This window comes from Arvicanthis niloticus, unplaced genomic scaffold (genome assembly GCF_011762505.2).
Source record: "Arvicanthis niloticus isolate mArvNil1 unplaced genomic scaffold, mArvNil1.pat.X pat_scaffold_1072_arrow_ctg1, whole genome shotgun sequence".
In the NCBI taxonomy this organism is placed as follows: domain Eukaryota; kingdom Metazoa; phylum Chordata; class Mammalia; order Rodentia; family Muridae; genus Arvicanthis; species Arvicanthis niloticus.
Window position 1 is genome coordinate 36471 of NW_023045083.1, and position 11228 is coordinate 47698.

An 11228-nucleotide genomic window follows, 5' to 3' on the forward strand; every position below is an offset into this window, starting at 1 on the left:
AATTATTGTCTCTTTGCTTGAAAGAAAAAAAGGCAACATAGTGCATAAATTCCAATGTGAAAAAATGCTATCATAAAAAATATATTTTTTCTTACTAGAAATAAACCTCAAGAATACCTATATTGTGAAAAATAAGAAATTGCAAGAATGAAGATATTCTTAAATTAAGTCATCCAGTGGTTAATGAGACTTACATTTTTATTTTGAAATGATTACTGTTCAATTGAACTCAGGTCGTTGAAAAATATTTATTAGACCACCATTTTTAATAGATCATATTAAATGACACTAGCAAAAACAAATCTCTTCTACAGATGCAAAATATCTAACCATAGTTTTATGTACATAAAAATTAGGTTAAAGAAATAAAGTGTTACACTTGTTCAAAAGGTAGAAGTTGCATTATTGAAGAGTAGAAAATGTATTCTTTATGATACATAGTTCTGTAATATACATCAGTCAGGTAAAAATACCATAGTAGGTCTTTTAATAGCTTTACTGGAATTCTGTGATATTGCCTGGAAGTCATCTCTGACATTCCAGTAGCAATTTGCATATGACTAGGAGGAGGAAAGTTTTTGCATTTCATTCTGCACCTTTCTTTTTATCTGTTAAGTAGGATTACAGAACTCCAAACCTGCCTGCCTGACACTGAGGAGCAGTGGCTGGCTATCCTGGTAAATGAAACCAATTAGTCTCAATAGATCCAATGAATAATGCAAAAAAAAAAAAAAAAAAAAAAAAAAAAAACAACACTTTTAAATGTATTTTTTAAAAAGGTATTTTTAAAACAGCCAAACTGTCATAAATTTCTCATCAAGAAAATCCATGTATTTATTTCAGATAATCCAAATCTTTGAAAAAGTAGAAGCATCTTCAACAGAAAGGAGAAAACAAACGCCCAGGGCTCACCCCAAAGCCCACAATCCTTTGTTCTGTGTGGAACTTTTATTCAAGTTCCTTTCCAGTCATTTTCCTTTAACTGATTCAGAGTGTACCTGCTCCCTCATCCCCACATGTCATTCAGACCCTGCTATGCCACAAGATTCAGTACACTTGAGTAGTTAGCTATTCCAAACTAACCTGTACACGTCTCATCAGAACATCGCTGTGATGAGAAAATAACTGAAAAGCAGAGTTTTTATTTAGTGTGTGAGTGATGTCACCTGAGTTATCATTGCATAAGTAGTTAAACATATACCAGTTTACTCAAGGCCACAGAATTGGTATCTCTCAATGACATGGTTATCACAGATCTCATGGTTTCTCTGTATGGGTAGCTGGCTGGGGTCTGCTGATGGATCCTGGAGGGAGCAAGTCAGTGTCTTCACTGATGTACTCACCACTAGCTAAGGTCCACTATGCTCCAGTGGATGGCACTACATCATCCTGATGGGGAAGTCATTAGACAAAATCAGTGCACTACACACACACACACACACACACACACACACACCAACGAAAAACAAAAAAAATCCCAAGGCCAATGTCATAAAAATGAAAGGGAATTTTTAGGGAGCTTGAGAGAAGAAGGAAGGGTATAAGAGAACGTGGGATGAGTACAATCAGAATATAGTTATACACCTAAAGGAAACTGTCAAATAATAACATTTAAAAAATTATTTTTTTAACCTACATTTAAGCAGAAGTAAAAGGGGCGTACCACATTCCAAAAGGACATGCACGGAGTTAGAGGGCCAAACAACACATCTAAAATCTCAGCACAGACAAGATTGGAATCCCGTTCATATTCTTCATTTGTCCTGTTTCTAACTGAAGGAGGCTAGATGGAGGGGAACTCCAGGGAGAAATGAATTTTTGAATAGTATAATTTCATTTTAAAATGATTATAATTTCAAAGAGAAAATGATCTGTGATCATATACACAAAAATATCTGCATTTGTGTCACTGGATTGTCCAAAAACTCAAGAGACAACCAACACTTTTTGCTTGCAGAACACTGATGACTACTTCTCCGAATCTGTTATTTTCTATAATACGTGTTTTTAATCATTGTTGTAATAAGCGATCACAAGTAAGCATCACAAAACAAATATTAATCAAGGCTGTGAGGGTCCAGATGTCCAGGTATGTTCTCTCCAAGATGCCTATGTCAACTTTGCTTACCCAGAACCTCAATGATCGGGGGGAAAAAATTTCCTTAGACACTCATTCATGTCATGAGCAGAGTTAGCTGTCTTGCTATTGGAAGACTTTATACCCAAAATTGTTTCTCAGCAAGAAGCAAATACTAGTTCTGGAGGTCACCTTCTCCCTAAAGCCTTCTTCATCTTCAAACCCCGAAGTAGCATACCAAGTCCTTGTCAAACTTAAAGTCTTCCTGATGGTGTCTGTCATCAGCTGTATGTAAGGATCATGTAATTAGGTCCAGATGTCATTCAGCTAATCTTGTCCTTGGGGGCTACTCTGCCATGTAGTGACTCAAACCATGGAAAGATAGCCTTTCATATCCAAATGTCCTTGGAATTAGGGCTAGAGGTGAGGATTCTGCATATCACACACTCCTTTAAGCTGTTAGTGACATACATACATTTCATCTTCCTTAAAACAAACTCTTTTCTCCCAGTTCTACAAGAAAGAAAGACACACTGTACTAGCTTTGAAATGTGTGACTAATAAACCATTTCTCCCACTATCCAACATATAGTGAAGAATGAAAAATTATAAAAATCATTTTTCTAGAATATATTACATATATAGATGCTTTTTAAGTTCTTTTAGGGACATGGAAAATTTTCTCTGAATCAAGCCAGGCCAGTTTCAGGAACTGGCTGAAAGTCAATTCAGGTGGTGAAACACGATGACAGGGCTGTGGCTCTATAGGTTGAAACAAGTGAGAAAATAGTCAATAATAGTTGGTAAATGACAGGGTAGGGGCATTGACATGGTAAAAACCACATTTTTGAGAAGAATGAGGTGTGCAGAGTGATTTCACATGACTCTGGATCATTTGGGCTAGATTCCTCTGAAATGTTCCACTGTTCTTGGTTACCCCTCCCTCCCTTGGTCTTCCCAGTGCTATGTTTCAAAATTTGTAAACAACCAATCATGTGTAGCCACGGGAAAATGCCTTCCTTTACCCACCCCATGCTATAAAAGACCCCTTAGCCCGCCACTCGAGGTCAATTCTGCTCTTGAGAGAGAGCTTGTGGTTTGACCTTGGCAGGCCAACTTCCCTAATAAAGCCTCTGCTGATTGCATCCAGGTATGGTTTCTTGTGATCTTTGGGTGGTCGTGATTTCCTGAGACTTGAGGAAGGGTCTCCTGAGTTTGGGGGTCTTCAATAGTTTTCACGCGGTGAAACTTTTCATGTGTGTTTCCTGTATCCTTAATCCTTGTACTATTTAGAGCATACCTAATTAATGCTACTTGGGTGAAAAGTAAGGCTTTTAGCAATAAAATCACATCTTACAGTCTGAGTCATACAAATATTTCTGACATCAGCTGTCTTCACATGGCCTTCCTGTAAACAGGCATTAATGGAAGACTACCCATAGATATGTCATTGAGGGATGCTCTCAAAGGATTCTGCTTCCTGGAAGTAAGACATGAGCTGGTTTGGCAATGACATAATAATAAACTCCTGGTCCCTTAGGGAGTAATAGCTGGAACTTTGGGAAGCCCTGCGAGACCTGAGGACTGGATGTATCAGCCAGCCATGAAATAAATAACTACAGTGGTAAGCATTGTCCTGGGACCATTTGGCTGGCACAGTAACTGATGAAGGAAAACCACTGCAACTATAATTAGTGTGAATGTTTGATATTGAAAAGGCGAAATAATCTCCATTACAATAGTCTTAAGCTCAGTTCTAGAAGCTTTATGGTATATATCAAATAAAATACATTTTAGAGTAAAATGTTTATCTTAGGAGTATTACCCTTGATTCACCAAAAGACATGGTACACATAGTGAAAAAGATGTCACTAAAAAACTTTCTGAGGCAAAGTAGGAAGAATTTAAAATAATGCCTATACAGACAGGGAGAGGAGTTTCTCATCCTGGAATCGGAAACTTCTACCCAGCTGGAAGCAGTAATTCCTGGACAATTAATATTTGCATTGGCCATGAAGGAGTGTTGCTTAGTGATTTGCTTTCCATAAGTTTGCTCATCTACCTTTTATATAGAGCCTGGGACCACCATCCAAGTGTGGTATTATCCACAATGAGCTGGGCCCCTCCACCTTAAGAAAATACATCACAGGCTTGCCCGCCAGGCAATGTGATAGGAACATTTTTCTCAGCTCTGCTTCCCTCTTCCCATATTACTCAAGCTGTCTCAATTTGACATAAAATTAAACATCATGATGACTTTGTGTAGGGACTCAATTCTTTCTGAAGGCATCACCTGAGAATCTTAGTTTACAGTAAAAATACCCTAAATCTCTTAATCTCTGAGAGCTAGCCATTCATCTTTTAGTTTTAAAGTTGCAGGATATCTTTCAGGAACTATCTTGTCATCTTATTCGGGTTTCTGCCAACCCTTTGAAGATCCTAAGTTGAAACCTCCACTGAGTTCCTATATACAACAGAAACAAAAATAATAACCTGAGATACTTTATCAAGGAATCTATATGCATACATTAGTATGTGTTATTTTCAATGGCCTTCTCTGTCTTAGAGAAGCCCACATTGCCATCTTGGGTGTTTCTCCTTTCTTTCCAAGCATTTTTTTTTCTTTAGGCTTCCTGCTATAATCTTATCAAAATATCCTAAGTAAACCTCTATTCTGCTTTATAAATTGGCTAGTACGGAAATTCTTTTCTGTGTTGAAACCACACTTCCTACTGTGGGCCATGCTGAAGTTTCTAAAAATATAGGGGAACACCTTAGATTGCTGAATGGGAAAATGGCAACCATGCCTCCTGCCCTTGCCCTTATAGACATGGGTATAATCCTGAAAGGATCCAGACATCTCAGAATTCTACCTTTTACTGCTTACAGGAAAAATTCCAACCCCCAACTATATCCTCAACCAATAAATATCACTGTCCAACAAGGTTGGGGTTCATGTCTGAATATAATACTAGAAAGATTCTGTGCCAGACATTGGAAGCTTAGAAACTTCTTTACGGTGTGACTTTGATGAGGTCAAATAAATTTATCTCCTTTGTTCATTTTTAAATAAAAATATTGGAACAATCCGTCTTCAATGTGTCCTCCAAATCAAAAAAATCATAAGCTGGATGGTTGATTTTTATTCTCTTTATGAAAATTTTTCTTCCTTGAGCTTACACTTTCCAATCTGTTTTCCACATGTGTCATCTTCACCACTTGAGCAGCATTGACTTGAAATATAAGGCCACCCCAGACAAGCTGTTTCTGCTCTGCCAAGCTCTCCACTCCCCATGCTGCCTCTAAATGTGTCTGTGTGCTACTTGAATATCCTGAAAAAAAATATCGATAGGATTCTTGTTTTCAATTAATCATTTTTTAACAGTCTACCAACAAACAATATTTATGTAGTATGATATGTGGCAACGTGGCTTCTTTTAGGGAAGGTAGGTTGTTTTTGTTATTTGTTGTGTGTTTTGAAACAACATTGCCCCACAGAGCACAGGTTTGTCTTGAACTAGTGTCTGTCCTCTGCTGAGTTTCCTTGTTGTTAGGATCAGAGGCTGAATGTCTTAAACCATAACATGAGGCTTTAGAACATATATTCACTGTGCAACAATAAACTCAAGACAACTAGCATACTTTTGCTTTTAATTTTTTGTACAATTTGTCTGTGTAATAATAATTAAGCCTCCTTAATCCAACGATTTAGTAGCTATAGTTACCCTAATGTGTAGTAGCCCACCAGTAATTCTTCAGTTCCAGCTGTGCCATGATCCCCATTAGCCACCTCCTCCCATTCTCCATCCCTCTTACAATTACCCTCTTCTTGTGACCATAATTACTCTGAGGCTGTGTGTCAACAATTTCACAGTCTCTACCTAAGAGATGCTGTACACAGAGGAACTTCAGACAGTAAATGCAAAGGATATATTTGATTTAAATGGCCCCAAATAATCTTTATTTCAAATTGTTATTGTGATTATAGGAATCTCAGTTATAGCTTTGTGACTAATTTTGAGGGAATTTACTGACTTTCAATAAAGAGCATGTCAGCATCCCAGTACTGGATCTGACACCCAAATATCCATGGAGATGGCCGTCAGTCATGCTTTTCCTTGGTGTTCCACGTTTAGTCATGTCTCACTTTCTGTTATGATTAAGAAAAGGTCTGTCTGGGAAAAGATAGAATTTTACCTTGTAGAGTTGATTGGGGAATATTGGGGAATGTTCTTCCTACATTGTGCTGCTTAACTCAATATTTACATTTGATGTTTCAAAGGCAGAGACCTTTTAATTTTTTATTAAGTGCTTAGTTTGGAGTTACGTTTACTGCTTCAAGAAAAAATGGATTTGTGATAAAATCATATCAAGTAATAAAATTTATTATTATGGAAAGGAATGATTAGAATGTATGGAGAAACTCATTTGGTAGCCTTGCCTGTGATATCAGCAATTAGCCTGAGACAAAAGGACTAGGAGGACAAAAAGTCAAGTCACCACTGCTGTACACTAGGACTCTGATTCCCACAGACATTTTAACGATTCTTTCACTGAACAATGTGGTGTTTGTATACATAGAAAAACAATCACTCTGGGAGAAAACAACACATTCATTATTTTTTACAGTTCCCTTCATTCTCTGTGTAGTGAAAGTACTTAAAATCTGTTCCTCTAGGAAATTTCCAGTATATAATTTTAACTATACTATTCTTGTTGCCCATTAGGTCACTACATTTATTCATTTTAGAGCATATGATATATATATATATATAATTCACACATATACACCACATATATATATACACATACATATATATTTATATAAGATTCATTCTATATATATGTGTGTGTATAAACTTTTGACCTCGCTTAATGCCATTCGGTCTGTCCTTGATAATATTCAATTGTCGGAGCTCACACACTATTTTAAACTTTCTTTATATAAATAAAATCCACATTGCATAATCTACACCCACCCATGTTGTGGCAATTGACCTGATCTTAACAAGTACTCATACCATTCAGTTTACACATGTACCAAATTGATTTGTATTCAGTCTGTTGACAGACATGGTATTTCTACATCTTTCCTGTTGTGCGTAATGGTGCAATGAATGTGGGAAAATAGATATCTTTATGAAGTTCCGATTTCTCTTCTTTTAGGTTCATACTCAGAAGGATTACTGGCCATATGGTATTTTTTATTTTAATCTCTTTAGAATCCACCATAATCTTCCTACAGTAATCACAGCCATCTACATTCTCAAAGAGATGAAAGATTTCGTTTTGTCACACTCTTCCCAACACTTGCTCTGGACACTGCCTTTGAAATAGTAGCAATCCTAAGAGGTGTGGGTTATCATATCATTATTGTTGATTTATATGCTTAATTCAGACAATTATTGATTAGTCATCATGAATAGCTTTTTACATACAGGTTAATTACTTTAGTTTTCTCTTTGGAAACAGTGTAGACATTGCATACCTGTTCTTTAAGCCAGCCTTTAATTTCTCTTGTATTAACTCATGTAAATTCACTTATATTTTCAGAATTTGAAATCTTAATCAGACAGAAGAGTGTCAAAAATCTTCCTGTAATCTTTATAGCAGGTTTTTATTTTTCTGATTGTTTTCTTATCTGTGCTGAGTCCCTTTGTTGGGTGGAACCCCATCTGTTTATATTTACATTCGTGGCTGAACATTTAGTGTTCTATCAGAAGAAATCACTGTGAAATTCAGTGTTTAAGAATATTTTCCTTCCTGGGATTTAACGATATAGTATTATTTTTTTAGTGATTTTACATATTTCAACTTGATTTTTGTGTAATTTAAGATCTACGACTGGTTATTTGTAGAGAACAACTGACCCAGATATACCATTGCAATCTGTCACGTCTACTATACACCTAAGGACAAAGAACAACACTGACGAGAGGTAAAATGATGGTTTGAGTCAGTGAACCAATGTTCCTGACATGAACTGTGTCTCCAATACCATATGAGTTATGACCCAGAAGCCATATCAATTAAATCCTCAATACATCAATGGCATCTCAATATATAGTTGTCTAAGCAAGTTTTGAACAATGATAATACCTGTTAATATCTCAAACAACATTGAGGAAATCTTATAAGACTCCATTTCAGATTAAGATCGAAGAGATCTATTGAGAATCAGAATCAATCTTCCCCAGGGAACATCCCCCTGATATGTCATCTAATCCAAGAGGTCTTACCCATGGTATGTGTGTGTGGGTGTGTGTGTGTGTGTCCAAAAGGCTCTACTTTATTGGTGACACTCTTTTGTTTAATCTCAACTGATTTTCAGTTCCAGAAGAACAAACTTCAATATTTTTAAGATAGAATCTAATGGTGATAGTCTTTACTTCCCTCTGAAACATCATAAACCACATCTCTAGTATCCACACTGCTTTGCAGCATCCTTTAAAAAAAAAACCACTAACACTTTATTAAAATAATACTTAAAATGAAACACAAACATTGAAAAGATCAGAAGGAGTAAAAGGGTTATTTCCCAGTGGAGGGATAGACTGGCTGTGGGGCTGGAACTGCTGCTGCATTGAAATCAGGGGCTGATCATGAGGGGCAGGGCGGCAGCTCAGATATGGGACAGACTCCAAATTGATGGCCAGAGGTGACAGGACCATTCTCTAAATAGTGTAGGCCCACTGTAAAAAGCAGATTACTGAAAGATACACTATATCTAGAGACATGCTGAGACACAGGTTCCACAGCTGCTATCAGGTGTGTTGCAAGACTGCTGCTGCCACACATGGCTGTAACTACACATGTGTCACAGAAACTTCTGGTGGTTTTTGTGTTGTTCAGATCTGGTGCACAAGTTGGATCTGCTCCAGATTTGCTGATTTCCCTGCCAATTTACACCCATTCAATCTCTGGATCTGAGGATGTGTTCTCCCAAGATCTGAGTCTTCCTCATCCTTGGATGGTTAATCTTGGCCTGTTCTTTCTACAACTGTCAGGAGCCTATTGACATGGGCAATAAGATCTGAGTGTGGCATTACACACATCGAGTAGGCCTTCAGTTATTTCAAAGGGTACACTAGTCTATGTCACAAAAGCCCTCAGGGCTCTTCTCTATCCACGTGTCCAGGAAGCTACAGACGGTGTTTTTTACTTGTTCATCCCCTTCAGAATAAGGGCTGAAGGATGCATACCTCATGAATAGCAGGTCCAGTACCTATAGGGAGTGTGGCAAATATTCAGTATTTGGAAAGAAATGCCGGGACAAAGAAAGGGTCCCCTTCCTGAATAGAAGGCACCAGGTTGTTCACCAGCTTAACCAGTCTCTACACTAATACGTGACTCTCTAAGGGGTTCCCTCCAGTCCAGTGGGGCAGAAGCATTCTCACCCTGGTCTGTGCAGTACCAGTCTTGGCTGCTGTTGGTCAAGAATTTTTTTCTTTCGGGATTGAGGCGTTGAAGGCAAGAGTGGACTCTGTGCCTCCAAATACCACCGTGGCCCTTACTGTTGTCTTTCTTGAGTCTTGAGCCTCAAGTAGTCTGAAGATAGCAAGAGAGACATCCTGCCCTCTCTAGTGTCTCTGACAAGTGAGCCTGAAGAACCTTGCTCTAACCAGTGGGTTGCCTCATAGCAAGGGTTCTTCGTTCTTAGGTCATTGTCAAGCGGGTGGTTCCATTACGATCTCTTCTTCAACAGGCCTTCTAAAAGGCTCCTCTATCTCCTCCCATTTCCCAGGGCATACAAATCAATACAGGCGTACATTGTGTTCTCCCATTGTCCACTGCTCTCAGAGATTTCTGGATATAGGCAGTACCCTCCAGCTTTGCAATCTGGGTCCCTACTGTTGAACTACACCTGTAACCATAATCATAAACTCAGCCCTAATTAGCCCAGTCTACCCTAAAACCCTAGCCATGTTTCCTTGCTCTTTTTTTTTTTTCTTTTATGGATATTTTAACATTTACATTTCTAACGTTATCACCCTTTTCCATGTTTCCCCTCCATAAACTCTATACCATTCCCCCGTCCACCTGCCTCGATAAAGGTGCTCCCCCACTCACCTACTCACGTCCTCCTGCCTTCCTGCCCTGGCATTCCCCTCACCTGGGCAAGCAACCCCCCATAGGACCAAGGGCCTCTCTTCCCACTGATGTCCCACAAGGCCATCCCTGCCACATACGCGGGCAGAGACCATGGGTCCCTCCATGTGTATGTACTCTTTGGTTGGTGGCCCAGTCCCAGGAGCTGGGGGGAGGGAGTGGGGGCGGGTCTGACTGATTGATACTGTTGCTCCGCCATGGGACTTGCAGCATCCTTATCTTCCAAGCTCTAACTGAACAACCCACCTGGGCTCTGAGTATTGATAGCCTTTTCAAATCAAAACTCAAACGCTACCCCCAATCCTTCCCTAGCCCCAAAACCACATGGTCAGTGTCTGTCACAGTGACATCAAATTTCTAGTATGAATTTCTATCCTTGTTAGGTTTCTATGCTGTGAGAGAGGCCATCATCAAACACACACTAGGGAAGAACACGTTTGTGAGGCTTATATACCCCAGGTCATAGTTGATGGATGAGAATGCAAGGCAGGGTCTTGAGCCGAGGTAAAGCCACGAATGAGCGCTGCTTACTGCCTAGCTGCCCATGTTTTGCTCAACTCCTTCTTATATCATTCATCACTCACTGCCCAACATCCCTCACCCAGGGTGGTATCACTTACCATGAGCTGTGGGACCTCCTTCATCAATCATTTAGCACGAGAATTCCCTTTTTGAGGTTCTTACTGAATTGAGTTAATGAGAAATACAGTTTTAAAGCAACATACATATGGAGTTGCAGGATCTATATCTGAAGGAGCTGCATGTAGACAGTCACTCTGTTATTTAAGAGCCGGAATCACAGTCTGTGAAAACTACTGCATTTAGAAATCAGAAAATGGTAGCTCTAAATCTGACTTTTGCCTCTTGAAAGTGATAGCTTTTAGTAAATTGCCAGAGTACATTACTTATTTTTTTATACCATTGCGAAAATTGTGTCTTCCCTATAGACATTACCATAATATTTTTGAAGATTGAATAACAATATGCATGGAATTTCTTGGTGTCTCCATCAAAGTGATTGAGATTTTGCTGGGTATAGTAG

The 11228-nt window shown here is 38.6% G+C and overlaps 1 pseudogene; it reads right to left on the reverse strand.

Moving 5' to 3' along the window:
• Window positions 1–8980: 8980 nt before the first annotated feature.
• LOC117701440 (ral guanine nucleotide dissociation stimulator-like) lies at window positions 8981–10830 on the reverse strand (annotated as a pseudogene).
• Window positions 10831–11228: the final 398 nt, after the last annotated feature.